The following is a 19,925-nucleotide window of genomic DNA, read 5'->3' as shown; positions in this document are numbered from 1 at the left end:
ATACCAGGTCCTGCGTGGCCACGCAGGCGTGATCAAGATCACCGATGCTCTCTCCTGTTTGATTTTGGCAATCAGTCGAGGGAGCAGAGGAAACGGTGGAAACACATAAGCCAGGTTGAAGAACCACGGTGCTGCTAGAGCATCTATCAGCGTCGCTTCTGGGTCCCTGGACCTGGATCCGTAACAAGGAAGCTTGGCGTTCTGGCGAGACGCCATGAGATCCAATTCTGGTGTGCCCCAACGATGAACCAATTGAGCAAACACCTCCGGATGGAGTTCCCACTCCCCCGGATGAAAAGTCTGACGACTTAGAAAATCCGCCTGCCAGTTCTCTACACCTGGGATATGGATCGCTGATAGATGGCAAGAGTGAGTCTCTGCCCAGCGAATTATCTTGGAGACTTCTAACATCGCTAGGGAGCTCCTGGTCCCCCCTTGACAGTCGTGATGTTGTCCGACTGAAATCTAATGAACCTCAGGGTTGCTAACTGAGGCCAAGGTAGAAGAGCATTGAATATTGCTCTTAACTCCAGAATATTTATTGGGAGGAGTTTCTCCTCCTGAGTCCACGATCCCTGAGCCTTCAGGGAATTCCAGACTGCACCCCAACCTAGAAGGCTGGCATCTGTTGTTACAATTGTCCAATCTGGCCTGCGAAAGGTCATACCTTTGGACAGATGGACCCGAGATAGCCACCAGAGAAGAGAATCTCTGGTCTCTTGATCCAGATTTAGCAGAGGAGACAAATCTGTGTAATCCCCATTCCACTGACTGAGCATGCATAATTGCAGCGGTCTGAGATGTAGGCGCGCAAATGGGACTGTGTCCATCGCCGCTACCATTAAGCCGATCACTTCCATGCACTGAGCCACCGAAGGGCGCGGAATGTAGTGAAGAACACGGCAGGAATTTAGAAGCTTTGATAACCTGGACTCCATCAGGTAAATTTTCATTTCTACAGAATCTATCAGAGTTCCTAGGAAGGAAACCTTTGTGAGGGGTGATAGAGAACTCTTTCCCTCGTTCACTTTCCACCCATGCGACCTCAGAAATGCCAACACTATGTCCGTATGAGATTTGGCAATTTGGAAGTTTGACGCCTGTATCAGGATGTCGTCTAGATAAGGGGCCACTGCTATGCCCCGTGGTCTTAGGACCGCCAGAAGAGACCCCAGAACCTTTGTAAAAATTCTTGGGGCTGTAGCTAACCCGAAGGGAAGAGCCACAAACTGGTAATGCCTGTCTAGAAAGGCAAACCTTAGGAACCGATGATGATCTTTGTGAATCGGTATGTGAAGGTAAGCATCCTTCAAATCCACTGTGGTCATGTACTGACCCTCCTGGATCATAGGTAGGATTGTCCGAATAGTTTCCATTTTGAACGATGGAACTCTGAGGAATTTCTTTAAGATCTTTAGATCCAAAATTGGTCTGAAGGTTCCCTCTTTTTTGGGAACCACAAACAGATTTGAATAAAATCCCTGTCATTGTTCCATCTGTGGAACTGGATGGATCACTCCCATTATTAGGAGGTCTTTTACACATAGTAAGAATGCCTCTTTCTTTATCTGGTTTACAGATAATCTCGAAAGGTGAAATCTCCCTTGTGGGGGGGAAGCTTTGAAGTCCAGAAGATATCCCTGAGATATGATCTCCAACGCCCAGTGATCCTGAACATTTCTTGCCCACGCCTGGGCGAAGAGAGAAAGTCTGCCTCCTACTAGATCCATTGCCGGATAGGGGGCCGTTCCTTCATGCTGTCTTAGAGGCAGCAGCAGGCTTTCTGGCCTGCTTGCCTTTGCTCCAGGCCTGGTTAGATTTCCAGGCCGGCTTGGATTGCGCAAAAGTTCCCTCTTGTTTTGTAGCAGAGGAAGTTGATGCTGCACCTGCCTTGAAGTTTCGAAAGGCACGAAAATTAGACTGTTTGGCCCTTGATTTGGCCCTGTCCTGAGGAAGGGTATGACCCTTACCTCCAGTAATGTCAGCAATAATTTCCTTCAAACCAGGCCTGAATAGGGTCTGCCCCTTGAAGGGAATGTTAAGTAATTTAGACTTTGAAGTCACGTCAGCTGACCAAGATTTAAGCCATAGCGCCCTACGCGCCTGGATGGCGAATCCAGAATTCCTAGCCGTTACTTAAGTCAAATGAACAATGGCATCAGAAACACAAGAATTAGCTATCTTAAGTGTTCTAAGCTTGTCAAGTATTTCAGTCAATGTAATAGCTGTCTGAAAGGCCTCTTCCAGAGACTCAAACCAGAACGCCGCAGCAGCAGTGACAGGAGCAATGCATGCAAGGGGCTGCAGGATAAAACCTTGTTGAATAAACATTTTCTTAAGGTAACCTTCTAATTTTTTATCCATTGGATCTGAAAAAGCACAACTGTCCTCGACAGGGATAGTGGTACGCTTTGCTAAAGTAGAAACTGCTCCCTCCACCTTAGGGACCGTCTGCCATAAGTCCCGTGTGGTGGCGTCTATTGGAAACATTTTTCTAAAAATAGGAGGGGGGGGAAACGGCACACCGGGTCTGTCCCACTCCTTAGTAATAATTTCTGTAAACCTTTTAGGTATTGGAAAAACGTCAGTACACACCGGCACCGCGTAGCATTTATCCAGTCTACACAATTTCTCTGGCACTGCAATTGTGTCACAGTCATTCAGAGCAGCTAAAACCTCTCCAAGCAACACCCAGAGGTTATCAAGCTTAACTTTAAAAGTAGACATATCTGAATTAGGTTTCCCCGAGTCAGAGACGTCACCCACAGACTGAAGCTCTTCCTCAGCTTCTGCATATTGTGACGCAGTATCAGACATGGGCCTTAAAACATCTGCGTGCTCTGTATTACGTCTAACCCCAGAGCTATCGTGCTTTACTCTGAATTCAGGCAGTCTGGCTAATACCGCTGACAGGGTATTATCCATGATTGCCGCCATGTCCTGCAAAGTAATCGCTATGGGCGTCTTTGATGTACTTGGCGCCATTTTAGTGTGAGTCCCTTGAGCGGGAGTCAAAGGGTCCGACACGTGGGGAGAGTTAGTCGGCATAACTTCCCCCTCGTCAGAATCATCTGGTGATAATTCTTTTAAAGATAACAGCTGATCTTTATTGTTTAAAGTGAAATCAATACATTTAGTACACATTCTCCTATGGGGTTCCACCATGGCTTTTAAACATAATGAACAAGAAGTTTCCTCTATGTCAGACATGTTTATACAGACTAGCAATGAGACTAGCAAGCTTGGAAAACACTTTAAATCAAGTTAACAAGCAATATAAAAAAGTTACTGTGCCTTTAAGAGAAACAAATTTTGCCAAAATTTGAAATAACAGTGAAAAAAGGCAGTTAAACTAACAAAAATTTTACAGTGTATGTAACAAGTTAGCAGAGCATTGCACCCACTTGCAAATGGATGATTAACCCCTTAATACAAAAAACAGATTAACAAAACGAAAAATATGTTTTTTAAACAGTCATAACAACTGCCACAGCTCCTACTTTTGAAGCCTTTTGAGCCCTTCAGAGATGTCCTATAGCATGCAGGGGACTGCTGAGGGAAGCTGAATGTCACAGTTTGTAATTTTAACTGCACCAACTGTAACTTTTATACTATAACAGAGGAAAGCCTCAGGAAACTGTTTCTAGGCAAAAATAAAGCCAGCCATATGGAAAAAACTAGGCCCCAATAAGTTTTATCACCAAAGCATATATAAAAACGATTAAACATGCCAGCAAACGTTTTATATTGCACATTAATCAGAGTATATACCTCTGATAGCAAGCCTGATACTAGTCGCTATTAAATCACTGTATTTAGGCTTTAACTTACATTAATCCGGTATCAGCAGCATTTTCTAGCAAATTCCATCACTAGAAAAACTTAACTGCACATACCTTATTGCAGGATACCCTGCACGCCATTCTCCCTCTGAAGTTACCTCACTCCTCAGACATATGTGAGAACGGCAGTGGATCTTAGTTACTTCTGCTAAGATCATAGAAAAACGCAGGCAGATTCTTCTTCTAAATGCTGCCTGAGATAAAAACAGTACACTCCGGTACCATTTAAAAACAATAAACTTTTGATTGAAGAAAAAACTAACTATATTTTACCACTTTCCTCTAACTACCTCCAGCTATGTTGAGAGCTTGCAAGAGAATGACTGGATATGGCAGTTAGGGGAGGAGCTATATAGCAGCTCTGCTGTGGGTGATCCTCTTGCAACTTCCTGTTGGGAAGGAGAATATCCCACAAGTAATGGATGATCCGTGGACTGGATACACCTAACAAGAGAAATGGGTTCCTCAATGCCAAGAGTGGACACCTTCTGAGGTGGAAAAAATAATTCCCCTTTAGGCCAATATCAGAGGATACGAATAAATTGTACATATGCTTCAGACTATATCAAAATAACCGCTTTACTTGATAATAGGTTTAAGGAAAAAGGTTATGACCTCACTCTTATACATAAAGTCAAAGATAAAGTATCCAAAATTAATAGAGATGTCATGTAATGAATATGAAAAAGGATGAAGTTAGGTTTATTACCACATATAGCCAGGGAAGTAAATGTATTGAAAATATACTAAGGAAACATTGGAACATTCTAACTAGTGACCCGATTTTTAGGCAAAATTCTCCAAGAGAGACCTCTAATTACTTTTAAAAAGAATAAAGATCTCAAAAACATGCTAGCTCCATCAAAATTAAGGCCCATTGTTACTGTCCAAGATTCTGCAAATCCCCATTTGCTAAGCAGAGCCAATGGGACATGGCTGTGTGGAAATAGTAATCCTCTAGTACAACAATAACAATTATAAAAAAATAAAATAAAAAATTCCCCATACATAGGTTCATTCACTTTAGTTGGAACTTAGAACACACTTTAGTTTCCATCATCATATTGAAGAGTTCATTATTTACCTATGTGTACATTTTTTATTTGATACATTGCTTACACATAGGTAATAGGGCTATATATTTTTAAAGAACTTTTATATAAATGTTTGAACTACTGGGTTGTTCAGGCATATTTAGCATACATGTATTTCATGTCTATGTTATTTTCATATTTAGGTTGTGTGTATTCATTTTTTAGATTGTGTTTGTTTAATAATTTATTGTGCTTATCTATATATGTATATATGCATTTTGTGTATATATCATCATACATCACCACTAATTGTTTGAGCTTTTTATACACTGTTCATATTTTGTATATATATATTTTTAAATGTTGTCCATATCTCCTATATATGGCTTTCTAATAACGTTCTATCCCTTTTTTTTCTTCCTGCTTTTGATTAATTTATTGTACAGTGTATACGTACCTTCTGGTGCGGTAATGTTATATGAGTTTTATACGTAATTATGATGGTATCAGGCTATAAGTAATTTACAAATATGCTGGTTATATTTTATATATTTTTTATTTTCATTGGCTTTAATGTTTGAGGCTACTTACATACAGAACCACAGTGTGATTATGCTACAGGCGTGATTTAGCCTATCACATGCCGACACGTATCCCGCAGTAACAGCGAGTTGGATTTAAAAGAAAGTTACAAGTCAACTGGATTATAACCTCTTGAAAAAGTCTGGTTGTAACCAGAGGAAACGTGTTGAGGAGTTCACAGGTCCTATCCGACGCAAGCCACAACATCTTTGAGTTGCTCCGCTTTCTTGGGGCATATGAGGCAGTCATCACATGCTGTATTCTGCAGGACGGAAACAGCAGACCGAGGCTGAGACTCTTTAGCTTGCAGTCGATGACTTCATGGTGATATCTTTTAGTGCATACTTTGTTCTGACATCTTGTATGTCTGTTTTTTATTTGTGCTATTCTATTTATCATTAAAACTTTTACCCTTAGAGTGGTTTTGCGCTCTTTTCTCTTTTTTGTCTTCAAAGGTATGTTAAACCCACAGCTCAACGGACCCCAAGATGGTTAGGATTCAGTCCTCCTCGGTCCTCGCAGAGCTGCCCCTCTGTCCATTCACTCACCGGAATCATGGAGCTGTGTAATTAAAATATCTCCGCTCATGCCTCTACTGACAAAACTCACCGTCTGCTGCAAGCTTCTTCAGCTGCTATTGACCAGACATCAAGGTATTTCACAACCCGGTCTGCTATGTCATAATCAACGGCTTCTCATCGCCTCCTTCCAAAATCACACGCCATCTTCCAGCTCAGGGGCTTGGCTAAACAGCGCTAGTGATGTCCAGTTCATGAACAAATCATTCTTTTGAACTGGATCTTTTCAGTGAACTGTATGAATCAGTTCACCAGACTAAAGTGATTTGTTTGCAAACAGTTCACTTTCTGAGTCTGCAGCAGCACTGGTAATACGATCCTAGAGTGAGCTCTGCTTCTGCTAACTCCTTCCTTGCAGAGTCACTCAGCAGATTCAGACATCCCCACTCTAGGATCATATTACCAGTACTGTTGTATCAGTGTGCTCCTTTGCAATGAATCATTCAGTTAACAGTACACTGATTCAAAGATACCCCTAACTGCACCTTAAATTAACCCTTACAGAAGCAGCAGGTCTCAAACTTATATTTATTTATAAACCATATAGACTTTGGGTCTGATTAAACATTAATACTTTTAAAATATTATTTAATTAACAATAAAATATGACCCTTAGTTTTCAAACATACCCCTAACTGCACCTCAAATTAACCCTTACAGAAGCAGCAAGTCTCAACCTTATATTTAATTATAAACCATACAGAGTTTGGGGCTGTTAAAACAATACTTTTAAAATATAATTTTATGGAGAAAACTAAGGTCATTTTCTTTTGTCACTTTTACTAAAGTTAATGAGATGTCTTTTATTAGATATGCATATCTTAGGAAAATACATATAACAGAGTACAAAGAACAGAGTATGCAGCATACTCTGTTCTATGTACTGTGTTGTATGCATCTTCCTAAGATATGCATATCTAATAAAAGTCTGGTTAGGTTATCCATGTGTGTAGGGGCCAACGCTGCGTGTGAGGACTTAGGAGGAGCTGAACTGTCAGACACTGACTCAGGAGTCATGATTCAAGCATCGGATCAGCGGGCAGAGCGTCCGCAATAGGAGAATCTGCAGCTCTGCATCACGTGCCCAAGTGAACTGATGAATCGGTTAATGAATCAGTTCAGTTAATCGAACTGTCCGAAATGAACCGATTCATCTAAATGAATTGAACTTCCCATCTCTAAACAGCGCTACGTGTGTTTCACCCGTGTCAGTAACGTAGGGCTTTCTCAAGCATCATACTTTATTAACAATGCGGACTGGCTTTATATCAAGATGATATAAAGCCAGTCTGCATTGCCAATCAAGTATGACACTTGAGAAAGCCCTACGTTACTGCAGACTGGGTTTTGGAGTACCTTGATGTCAGATCAATAGCAGCTGAAGTAGCTTGCAGCAGAAGGTGAGTTTTTGAAGCAGAGGCATGAGCGGAACTTTTAATCACGCAACTCTGTGAATCCAGTGAGTGAATGGACAGAGGGGCAGCTCTGGGAGGATCAAAGGACCTTGCATTCCTATTGGCTAAAATTTTGAAATCAGCTAATATGATTAGAGCTACTGAAATACTATTGGCTGTTTAAATCAGCCAATAAGATTTCAGTAGCTCTCATCCTATTGGCTGATTTAAAAATTTCAGCCAATAGGAATACAAGGTACTCCAATAAAAATGGGGTACCTTGCATTCAATCTTCAGTGTGCGAAGGATGATTGTATGAAGAGGAGCCTCCATGCCGCCGAGGACCACCGCTGAGGATCCACGCATAGGGGAAATCCAACTCTGCTCCGCGACGCCTTCACTCCGGATGAAGATAGAAGATGATGGAGCCATCTGGAAGAAGACCTTCTCCACCGGACTTCAGAAATGGTGAGTACCTATTTGGGGCTTAGTCTTAGGCGTTTTTTTTGGGGTGGCGTTTTCATAGATTAGGGTTTTGGGGCTGTAAAAGAGCTGATTGCCCTTTTAAGGGCAGTAAAAGAGCAGAATGCCCTTTTAAGGGCAATGCCCATACAAATGCCCCTTTAGGGGCAATGGGTAGTTTAGGTTTTTTTTAGTGTTAGGTTTTTTATTTTGGGAGGTTTGGTGGGTGTGGGGGACTTAGTATTTTTTACATGTGAAAGAGCTGTTTAACTTAGGGTAATGCCCTACAAAAGGCCTTTTTAAGGCTATTAGTAGTTTAGTTTAGATTAGGGGGTGTTTTTTATTTGGGGGGGCATTTTTATTTTCATAGGGATTAGGTTTAATTTTTTTTATTTTTGATAATTTTGTTTATTTTTTCTGTAATTTTAGACTTTTTTATTTTTTGTCATTTTAGATTTTTTTTTTTTTTTTTTTTAAATTGATGTTAGGATTTTTTATTTTAATTGTAACTTTATTTATTTTATGTAATTCGGGTTACTTTAGGTTAGGGGGGTTAGTAATTAAATTAATTATTTGCGTTGTGGGGGGTTGGCAGTTTAGGAGTTAATAGGTTTATTAAGTGTATTGCGATGTGGGGGGTTGGCGGTTTAGGGGTTAATAGGTTAATTAGGTTTATTGCGATGTGGGGGACTGGTGGTTTAGGGGATAATAGGTTAATTAGGTTTATTGTGATGTGGGGGTTGGCAGTTTAGGGGTTAATAGGTAAATTAGGTTTATTGCGATGTGGGGGGTTGGCGGTTTAGGGGTTAATATTTTAATTATGTTATTTGCGTTGTTTAATTTGCAGATTAGTGGTTAATTACTTTATTATTTTGCGATGTGGGGGTTGGCGGTTTAGGTGTTTGTTAATACTTCATGCGGTTGATTAGGTTTGTTTTTTTGTTATACTTTGTGTGGGCGGTTAGTTTTTTTATTATTTTGTGCGGGTGGTCAGGTTTTTTGTTATTTCATGCGGGTGGTTACGTGTTTTTTTGTTATTTCGTGCGGGTGGTTACGTGTTTTTTTCGTTAATATTTCGTGTGGTTGTGTGTTTTTTTCCTTAATGCTTTGTTTGCCTATGCTGCATCCAGGTGGATTCCGAAATTCTTTCACCAATTCATCCAGGTGGAGTCTTTTGACTGCACGCACAGCCAACATTCTATTCGCTGCCTTGCACAGCCAACATTCCTTTAAGGATGCGTGCGCAGCTGGCGACGGCGACAGACAAACAAGATTATAGTATATATATATATATATATATATATATATATATATATATATATATATATATGTCTTAATATGTGAATATGTGTGCATATATATATATATATATATATATATATATATATATATAAACACACTATAGCCATTTACAATCAAATACTGTGTCATAAATATGATAAAAAAAATATCATATTTATATTAAATATTTTATTCAGAAAGTGTATACATGAGTGTAATTTTAATGTACTTATGTTGTGTTTGATAAGCATTCGGCTAGATTACGAATTTTGCGTTAGAGGCTATGCGCTGCTAACGAGCAGTTTTCCCTCACCGCTCACTTACCTACAGCGCTGGTATTTCGAGTATTCTGAAACCCGGCGTTAAAAGACAAGAAGTGAGCGTTGAGCAAAATTTTGCTCATTACCGCACTCCAATACCAGCATTGCTTAAGTCAGCAGTGTTCTGGTGTAACGTGCTTGTGTACGATTTCCCCATAGGAATCAACAGGGAGAGCCGGCTGAAAAAAAGTCTAACACCTGCCAAAAAGCAACGTAAAACTCCTTAACGCAGCCCCATTGATTCCTATGGGGTAATACATTTTATGTCTACACCCTAACATGAACCCCGAGCTTAAACACCCCTAATCTTACACTTATTAACCCTAATCTGCCACCCCCGACATCGCCAACACCTACATTATTCTTATTAACCTCTAATCTGCCGGCCCTAACATCGCCGCCACCTACCTACAATTATTAACCCCTAATCTGCCGCCCCCAATGTCTCCGCCACTATACTAAATGTATTAACCCCTAAACCTAAGTCTAACCCTAACCCTAACACCCCCTAACTTAAATATAATTACAATAAATCTAAATAAAATTACTATAATTAACTATATTATTACTATTTAAAACTAAATACTTACCTATAAAATAAACCCTAAGCTAGCTACAATATAACAATAGTTTCATTGTAGCTATCTTAGGGTTTATTTTTATTTTACCGGCAATTTTGTATTTATGTTAACTAGGTAGAATAGTCATTAAATAGTTATTAACTATTTAATAACTACCTAATTAAAATAAATACAAAAGTACCTGTAAAATAAAACCTAACCTAAGTTACAATTACACCTAACACTATACTATAATTAAATAAATTAACTAAATTAAATACAATACCTAAATTAACCCCTTAATGACCACAATGTACCCTGTATGTCACTGGTCGTTAAGGTTTTTTTCAGGACATAATAGCACAAGTCTAGCAAGAACACGCTATTAATTCCCTACCTCCAGCAGGCTTTGTGGAATAGAGAAGTCTCAACTCTGGTGGCAAGACCGCGCTATAAAACAATCAAGTCCCAAAAAAAGGCCAGCGACATACAGGGTACGTCGCTGGTCCTTAAGGGGTTAAATTAAATAACAAAAAAAAACACTAAATTACAAAAAATAATAAGCAAATTACAGATATTTAAACTAATTACACCTAATCTAATAGCCCTATTAAAATAAAAAGCCCCCCCAAAATAAAAAAAAAACCCTAGCCTAAACTAAAATACCAATAGCCCTTAAAAGGGACTTTTGAGGGGCATTGCCCCAAAGTAATCAGCTCTTTTACCTGTAAAAAAAAATACAAACAACCCCCCAACAGTAAAACCCACCACCCACACAACCAACCCCCCAAATAAAAACCTATCTAAAAAAACCTAAGCTCCCCATTTGGATAGACATTGCCCTTAAAAGGGCAGTTAACTCTTTTGCCGCCCAAAGTCCCTAACCAAAAAATAAAACCCACCCAATACACCCTTAAAAAACCTGACACTAACCCCCTGAAGATCGATTTACCGGGAGACGTCTGCATTCAAGCCGGGCGAAGTGGTCCTCCAGACGGGCAGATGTCTTCATCCAAGCCGGGCAGAAGTGGTCCTCCAGACGGGCAGAATTTTTAGTTAGATTTCTTTTAATTATATTTAAGTTAGGGGGTGTTAGGGTTAGACTTAGATTTAGGGGTTAATAACTTTAATATAGTGGCGGCGACGTTGGGAGCAGCAAATTAGAGGTCAATAAATGTAGGTAGGTGGCGGCGATGTTAGGGACAGCAGATTAGGGGTTAATAATATTTATCTAGTGTTTGCGAGGCGGGAGTGTGGTGGTTTAGGGGTTAATATATTTATTATAGTGGCGTCGATGTCCGGTTCGGCAGATTAGGGGTTAAAATTTTTCTTTTAGTGTTTGCGATGCGGGAGGGCCTTGGTTTAGGGGTTAATAGGTAATTTATGAGTGTTAGTGTACTTTTTAGCACTTTAGTTAAGAGTTTTATGCTACAGCGTTGTAGCGTAAAACTCTTAACTACTGACTTTAAAATACGGTACCAGTCTTGACAGGAGAGGGTCTACCGCTCACTTTTTGGCAGACTCGTAATACCGGCGCTATGCAAGTCCCATTGAAAAAAGAGGATACGCAATTTACGTAAGTGGATTTGCGGTATTTCCAAGTCTGGCCAAAAAAGTGATCGGTACACCTGTACCTGCAAGACTTTTAATACCAGCGGGCGTTAAATAGCAGCGTTGGGACCGACGATTTTTTTTTAAACCCTTACTCTTTATGCTAGGTCTTCAGACGCACTAATTCGTTGAGTGCAAATTTTGTTTGAGCTCAAGCACAACCGTTTACTTTCAACTTGTTATATGCACTTCATCCCAAAAACAGTCTCATTACTGCAAATTTGCATCTCCCTCTTGCTCATACTAGCTGCTGGTGACATCTCCCCTAATCCTGGTCCCCCACAACTTCCTAGCCTTGCACATCCATGTGTGCCTTTTAATAGACTTCAAAAACAATACTCTGGTAACCTTCTCATTCTTCTTGCATCTAAAGCTGCCTCCCCCTTCACTTGTGCACTATGGAACTCTCGCTCTGTTTGCAACAAGCTATCTATCCATGACCTCTTTATCTCCCACTCTTTCAATCTTCTGGCTCTCACAGAAACCTGTCTCTCTGCTTCTGGCACAGCCTCAACTGCTGCACTGTCATATGGGGTTGTCCACTTCAGCCACACTCCTAGGTCTGGTAATAGACAAGGAGGTGGTGTTTATATTTTACTTCCCTCTTGTTGCACCTTTCAACAAATACAGCTCTTCTCTTTCCTCACATTTTCTTCATTAGAAGCTCACATGATTTGCTTATTCTCTCCCCTCTCTATATGTGTTGCAGTCAAATACTGCCCCCCTGGCTCCTCAACTCAATTTTAGATCACTTTGCTGCCTGGCTACCTTATTTCCTTTTCCTTAGACACCCCTGCCCTCATTCTTGGCAACTTCAACATCCCTCTCGACAATCCCACTGCCTCCTCTGCAAAACAACTTCTGCAACTCACTTCCTCTTTCGGCCTGTCACAATGGACTGACTCTTCCACTCACAAAGATGGTCACTCCCTTGATCTGATTTTCAGCTATCAAATTTCACAATCTCTCCTTTTCCTCTTTCTGACCATCATCTCCTCAACATCACATCCCTCCCTACAACTCCCCCTCCCTCTACTCCTCACACCAAACTTCACAGAAGTACTAAGTCACTAGATCAGCAACAGCTTGTTAGCTCTCTTGAACCTCTCTTCCCTTCCATCCCCTCCTTTTCCTGCCCTGACCAATCTATCTTCCACTATAACTCCACCCTTACATCAGTCCTTGACAATCTGGCCCCAGCTACCATAGCTCAGAAACCACACTCTCATCCTCAGCCCTGGCATACTCTTCTGACACGGTACCTACACAGATGTTTCCGTACTGCTGAGCAACACTGGAGAAAATCTTGGAGTTCAGCTGACTTTCTTCACTACAAGTTCATCTTGAACTCCTACTATTCTGCCCTTAATCTTTATAAGCAACATTACTTCTCTATTCTCATCTCTACTCTTTCCTCTAACCCAAAACGTCTGTTTTCCACATTCAATACTCTTCTCTGCCCACCTCCACCTCCTAATACAACTTCTCTCTCAGCTATAGATTTTACCAGCCACTTCAATAACAAAATTGACTCCATTAGAATTGAAATCAGCTCTCAACATATTACCAATATCCCACCCCCTCAAAAGCTCACAATCATCCAACTTAAATAGCCATACATTTTGCACTTTTGCCCCTGTTACCGAGGAAGAAGTTTCTGCCCTTATAATGTCCTCCCACCTCACTACCGGTCCCCTCGACCCCATTCCCTCACATCTACTTCAATCCCTCTCTTCTACCCTTACCCCTATACTCACACACATCTTCAAATTCTCCCTCAGCACTGGTATATTTCCCTCATCTTTAAAACATTCAATGCTCACACCTATCCCCAAAAAACATTCTCTCGATCCAACCTACCCATCCAACTACCGCTCTATTTCCCTACTCCCTCTTACCTCAAAGCTCCTTAAAAAGCTAGTATATGCACATCTATCCTATTTCCTTACACTAAACTCTCTCCTTGAATCACTGCAATCTGGATTTCATCCCCATCACTCCACAGAGACAGCAATTGTTAAGGTTACCAATTACCTACATACAGCAAAATCCAAAGTCCACTTCTCTCTGCTTATCCTCTTTTATCTGTCTGCAGCCTTTGATACTGTCGTCCACCCTCTTTTGCTCCAAACCCTCCAATCCTTTGGCATTTGTGACACAGCTCTCTCATGGTTCTCTTCCTATCTATCTAACCGTACCTATAGTGTAGCCTTCTCTGGAGTATCTACTGCCCCATTACCACTTTCTGTTTGGGTACCTCAAGGCTCTGTCCTCGGTCCCCTTCTCTTTTCAATCTACACATCATTATTAGGTTCCTTAATAAAGTTGTGAGGTGTGTGTACAAAGCGCCTAAATAAGGCCGAAAGACTGATGGGTGGTATGTCTCTATAGTTACAGTCACAGTGCTGATATATAATTTGATGATTGGCAGCAATATAGATAATAGAAACTCGATTGTATCTTAACCCCTTAAGGACCAGCGACGTACCCTGTATGTCGCTGGCCTTTTTTTGGGACTTGATTGTTTTATAACGTGGTCTTGCCACCAGCGTTGAGACTGCTCTATTCCACAAAGCCTGCTGGAGGGAGGGCATTAATAGCGTGTTCTTGCTAGACTTGTGCTATTATGTCCTGAAAAAACCCTTAACGACCAGTGACATACAGGGTACATTGTGGTCATTAAGGGGTTAATGTTATATATTCTGGGTGGACTAGTGTAGATTACAATGTGATGCAGACACTGAGATGTCTAAGGGAGATTAGTGTTATGGATACAGTTTATTACAATCGCTAAAATTACAATGTTATTAAAAATTACAGTAAATAAAAGTTAAAAATCATAGATCCATGATATATGTTATTAATAACAATGGTGTGGGATAATACCGGATAAAGGTTCTGTGATGGCCTCAGATAATTCTGAGGTGGTACACATGGATGTGCAGGGAAAAAATAGTCTCCTAGGAATAGTTTTTCTGCACCTTCCGCTACTAGGAACAATCTCCTGCTGGGTGAACTATGATGATCAGATTGAATATTAATCAGACCTGCGACGTGTGTGACTCAAATGGTGAATCGATTGCAATACAATAATGATGAATCAATTACAATGCAGTGTGATAAATCAAACAATAAATAAATTTAAATGAACTTGGTAAAACTAGAAACCTTGTATGAAAATCAAACACGGAGCAGAAAGAAATTGTGAGTTTAAACGCACGTGCATACACTTAAAAAATGTGTCCAAATAAAAAAATGTGTTCAAAATAAGAATGTGTCCAAATAAAAATGTTTCCAAATGTGTCCAAATTAAAAAAGGGGAGAAAAAATGAGGAAAAATGTGTCCAGTGACCAAACAAATGTGTCAAATGTGTATCCAAAAGTTTACGAATAGTTCAAAATAAAGTGAAGTGTTATTGATCCAATGGTAGATAAAACAAATGAACAGACTTGTTATTTAATGATGAAAAATCCTCAGGTAAAGTCCTGATTGTTCCTTCAATTTGGCAAAATATCTTCTCAGTGTACCTGTAGAAATTTTAAACAATAGTGTAGATTGTACAAATAAAAGAGAACAATATTGGGAATGTGCTTACCAGCTATGTGTCAACGCATTTCAGCCCAGATTCAGGCCTTTATCAAGACTAGTAGCTCTATATGACTGGTAGCTATAAATACTTATTCCGTATCTAATTTGCATAGTTTGGGTGTCTACAAAAACCGGATGTATTAGAACCAGAAATGGTTTATTTGCGCTGCAATAGACATATAATTGAAAGCATATTTAAGAAACTATCCGCCAGATTACGAGTTTTTCGTTTTGAGCTGTGCGGTGCTAATGAGCAGTTTTCCCTCACCGCTCACTTACCTGCTCATTACCGCACTCCAATACCAGCGCTGCTTAAGTCAGCGGTGAGCTGCTCGTGCACGATTTCCCCATATGAATCAATGGGGAGAGCCGGCTGAAAAAAAGTCTAACACCTGCAAAAAAGCAGCGTAAAGCTCCTTAACGCAGCCCCATTGATTCCTATGGGGAAATAAAATTTATGTCTACACCTAACACCCTAACATGAACCCCGAGTCTGAACACCACTAATCTTACACTTATTAACCCCTAATCTGCTGCCCCCAACATCACCGACACCTACATTATATTGATTAACACCTAATCTGCCACCCCCAATGTCGCTGCAACCTAACTACACTTATTAACCCCTAATCTGCCGCCTCCAACGTCGCCGCCACTATATTAAAGTTATTAACCCCTAATCTGCCTCTCTGGGCACACGCCGCCACCTACATTATAGTTATGAACCCCTAATCTGCTGCCCCCAACATCGCCGACACCTACATTATATTGATTAACCCCTAATCTGCCGCCCCCAATGTCGCTGCAACCTAACTACACTTATTAACCCCTAATCTGGATGATTGGATCAGCCAATAATATTGAACTTCAATCCTATTGGCTGATTGCATCAGCCAATAGGATTTTTTCTACCTTAATTCCGATTGGCTGATAGAATTCTATCAGCCAATCTGAATCTAAGGGACGCCATCTTGAATGACGTCACTTAAAGGTACCTTCATTCAGCTTTAGTCCATCGGAAGAAGAGGATGCTCCACGTCGGATGTCTTGAAGATGGACCCGCTCCGTGCCGAATGGATGAAGATAGAAAATACCGTCTGGATGAAGACGTCTGCCCATCTGGAGGACTGCTTCGCCCGGCTTGGATGAAGACTTCTCCCGGCTTCGTTGAGGACTTCGGCCCGGCTTGGATGAAGACGATCTTCAGGGGGTTAGTGTTAGGTTTTTTTAATGGTGTATTGGGTGGGTTTTATTTTTAGGTTAGGGTTTGAGCGGCAAAAGAGCAAACTGCCCTTTTAAGGACAATGCCCATCCAAATGCCCTTTTCAGGGCAATGGGGAGCTTAGGTTTTTTTAGATAGGTTTTTATTTGGGGGGTTGGTTGTGTGGGTGGTGGGTTTTACTGTTGGGGGGGGTTGTTTGTATTTTTTTTTACAGGTAAAAGAGCTGATTACTTTGGGGCAATGCTCCGCAAAAGGCCCTTTTAAGGGCTATTGGTAGTTTGGTTTAGGCTAGGGTTTTTTTTTTATTTTGGGGGGGGCTTTTTTATTTTAATAGGGCTATTAGATTAGGTGTAATTAGTTTAAATATCTGTAATTTGTTTATTATTTTCTGTAATTTAGTGTTTGTTTGTTTTTGTACTTTAGCTAATTTAATTTAATTTAGGTAATTGTATTTAATTTAGTTAATTTATTTAATTATAGGGTAGCGTTAGGTGTTAGTGTAACTTAGGTTAGGGTTTTTTTTACAGGTCAATTTGTATTTATTTTAGCTAGGTAGTTATAAAATAGTTAATAACTATTTAATAACTATTCTACCTAGTTAAAATAAATACAAACTTGCCTATAAAATAAAAATAAACCCTAAGATAGCTACAATGCAACTATTAGTTATATTGTAGCTAGCTTAGGGTTTATTTTATAGGTATTTAGTTTTAAATAGGAATAATGCAGTTAATGATAGTAATTTTTATTTAGATTTATTGTAATTATATTTAAGTTAGGGGGGTGTTAGGGTTAGGGTTAGACTTAGGTTTAGGGGCTAATAACTTTAATATAGTGGCGGCTATGTTGTAGGTAGGTGGTGGCAATGTTAGGGACGGCAGATTAGGGGTTAATAATATTTAACTAATGTTTGAGAGGCGGGAGTGTGGCGGTATAGGGGTTAATATGTTTTTTATAGTGGCGGCGACGTTGGGGGCAGCAGATTAGGGGTTAAAACTTTTAAGATAGGTTGCAGCGACAATGGGGTTGGCAGATTAGGGGTTAATAATTATAATGTAGGTGTCAGCGATGTTGGAGGCAGCAGATTATGGGTTCATAAATATAATGTAGGTGGCGGCGGTGTCCGGAGCGGCAGATTAGGGTTTAAAATTTTTATCATAGTGTTTGCTGTGTGGGAGGGCCTAGATTTAGGGGTTAATAGGCAGTTTATGGGTGTTAGTGTACTTTTTAGCACTTTAGTAATGAGTTTTATGTTACGGCGTTGTACCATAAAACTCTTAACTACTGACTTTCAAATGCGTTAGGGATCTTGACAAGGTAGGCAGTACCACTCACTTTTTGGCCTCCCAGGACAGACTCGTAATACCGGCGCTATGGAAGTCCCATAGAAAAAAGACTTTACGAAGTTTACGTAAGTCGTTTTGTGGTAAGGCCAAAGAAGTGTGCGGTACACCTAAACCTTCAAGACTTGTAATACCAGCGGGCATAAAAAAGCAGTGTTAGGACCTCTTAACGCTGCTTTTATACCTTAACGCACAACTCGTAATCTAGCCGATTGGTCCTTATTAAAAGAAGACGATCTAATTAGGGACAAACTTCCCCAACAACCTATGGCTAGATTACGAGTTTTGCGTTATGAGCGTCTCGCTACTAACTTGTTATTTCCACCGCTCACCTCCCTATAGCGCTGCTATTACAGGTTTTCAAAACCCCGGCGTTAGCAGGCAATATAGCAGTGTTGAGCTCCATTGAGCTCCATACCACACCCAAATACCAGCGCTGCTTTGAGATGGTTTTACGTGCTTGTGCACGATTTCCCCATAGACATCAATGGGGAGAGCCGGCTAAAGGAAAGCCAAACACCTGCAATAAAGGAGCGTAAAGCTCAATAACGCAGCCCCATTGATTCCTACGGGGAAAGAACATTTATGTTTATACCTAACATCCTAACATAAACCCTGAGTCTAAACACCCCTAATCTGCCACCCCCGACATCGCAGACACCTACCTACATTTATTAACCCCTAATCTGCCGCCTCTAACATCGCTGCCACCTACATTACACTTATAAAACCCTAATTTGCCGCCCCCAATGTCTTCGCTACCTACCTACACTTATTAACCCCTAATCTGTCGCCCCCAACATCGCCGCCACTATACTAAAGCTATTAACTCCTAAACCTAACCCTAAGTGTAAACCCTAACACCCGCTTACTTAATATAATCAAAATAAATCTAAATAAAAATTACTATCATTAACTAAATAATTCCTATTTAAAACTAAATACTTACCTGTAAAATAAACCATAAGATAGCTATAATATAACTAATAGTTACATTGCAGCTATCTTAGGTTTTATTTTTATTTCACAGGCAAGTTTGTATTTATTTTAACTAGGTAGACTAGTTAGTAAATAGTTATTAACTATTTACTAGCTACCTAGTTAAAATAAATACACATTTACCTGTAAAATAAAACCTAACCTGTCTTACACTAACACCTAACCTTACACTACAATTAACTAAATTACATTAATTAAATACAATTAACTAAATTACAAAAACAAACAAACACTAAATTACACAAAATAAAAAATAAATTATCAAATATTTAAACTAATTACACCTAATCTAATAGCCCTATCAAAATAAAAAAGCCCCCCCTAAAAATAAAAAAAAAACCCTAGCCTAAACTAAACTGCCAATAGCCCTTTAAAGGGCCTTTTGCGGGACATTTCCCCAAAGAAATCAGCTCTTTTACATTTAAAAAAATACAAACAACCCCCAACAGTAAAACCCACCACCCACACAACCAAACCCCCCCCCCAAATAAAAACCTATCTAAAAAACCTAAGCTCCCCATTGCCCTGAAAGGGCATTTGGATGGGCATTGCCCTTAAAAGGGCATTTAGCTCTTTTTCAGCCCAAGCCCTAAGCTAAAAATAAAACCCATCCAATAAACCCTTAAAAAAAAACTAACACTAACCCCGGAAGATCCACTTAAAGTTTTTGAAGACCGGACATCCATCCTCAACGAAGCCGGGAGAAGTCTTCATCCAAGTGGCAAGAAGTGGTCCTCCAGGCAGGCAAAAGTCTTCATACAGACGGCATCTTCTATCTTCATCCTTCAGAAGCGGAGCAGCTCCATCTTCAAGACATCCGGTGCGGAGCATCCTCTTCTTTTGACGGCTACTGAAGAATGAAGGTTCCTTTAAGGGACGTCATCCAAGATTGCATCCCTTGAATTCTGATTGGCTGATAGAATTCTATCAGCCAATCGGAATTAAAGTTGAAAAAATCCTATTGGCTGATGTAATTTTAGTGTTTTTTAGTGTTTGTGATGTGGGAGGGCCTCGGTTTAGGGTTAATAGGTAGTTTATTGGTGTTAGTGTACTTTTTAGCACTTTAGTTATGAGTTTTATGTTACGGCTTTGTAACATAAAAGCCATA

The sequence above is a fragment of the Bombina bombina genome, chromosome 4, assembly GCF_027579735.1.
Source record: "Bombina bombina isolate aBomBom1 chromosome 4, aBomBom1.pri, whole genome shotgun sequence".
NCBI lineage: Eukaryota > Metazoa > Chordata > Amphibia > Anura > Bombinatoridae > Bombina > Bombina bombina.
Note: the sequence above shows the minus strand (reverse complement) of the source record.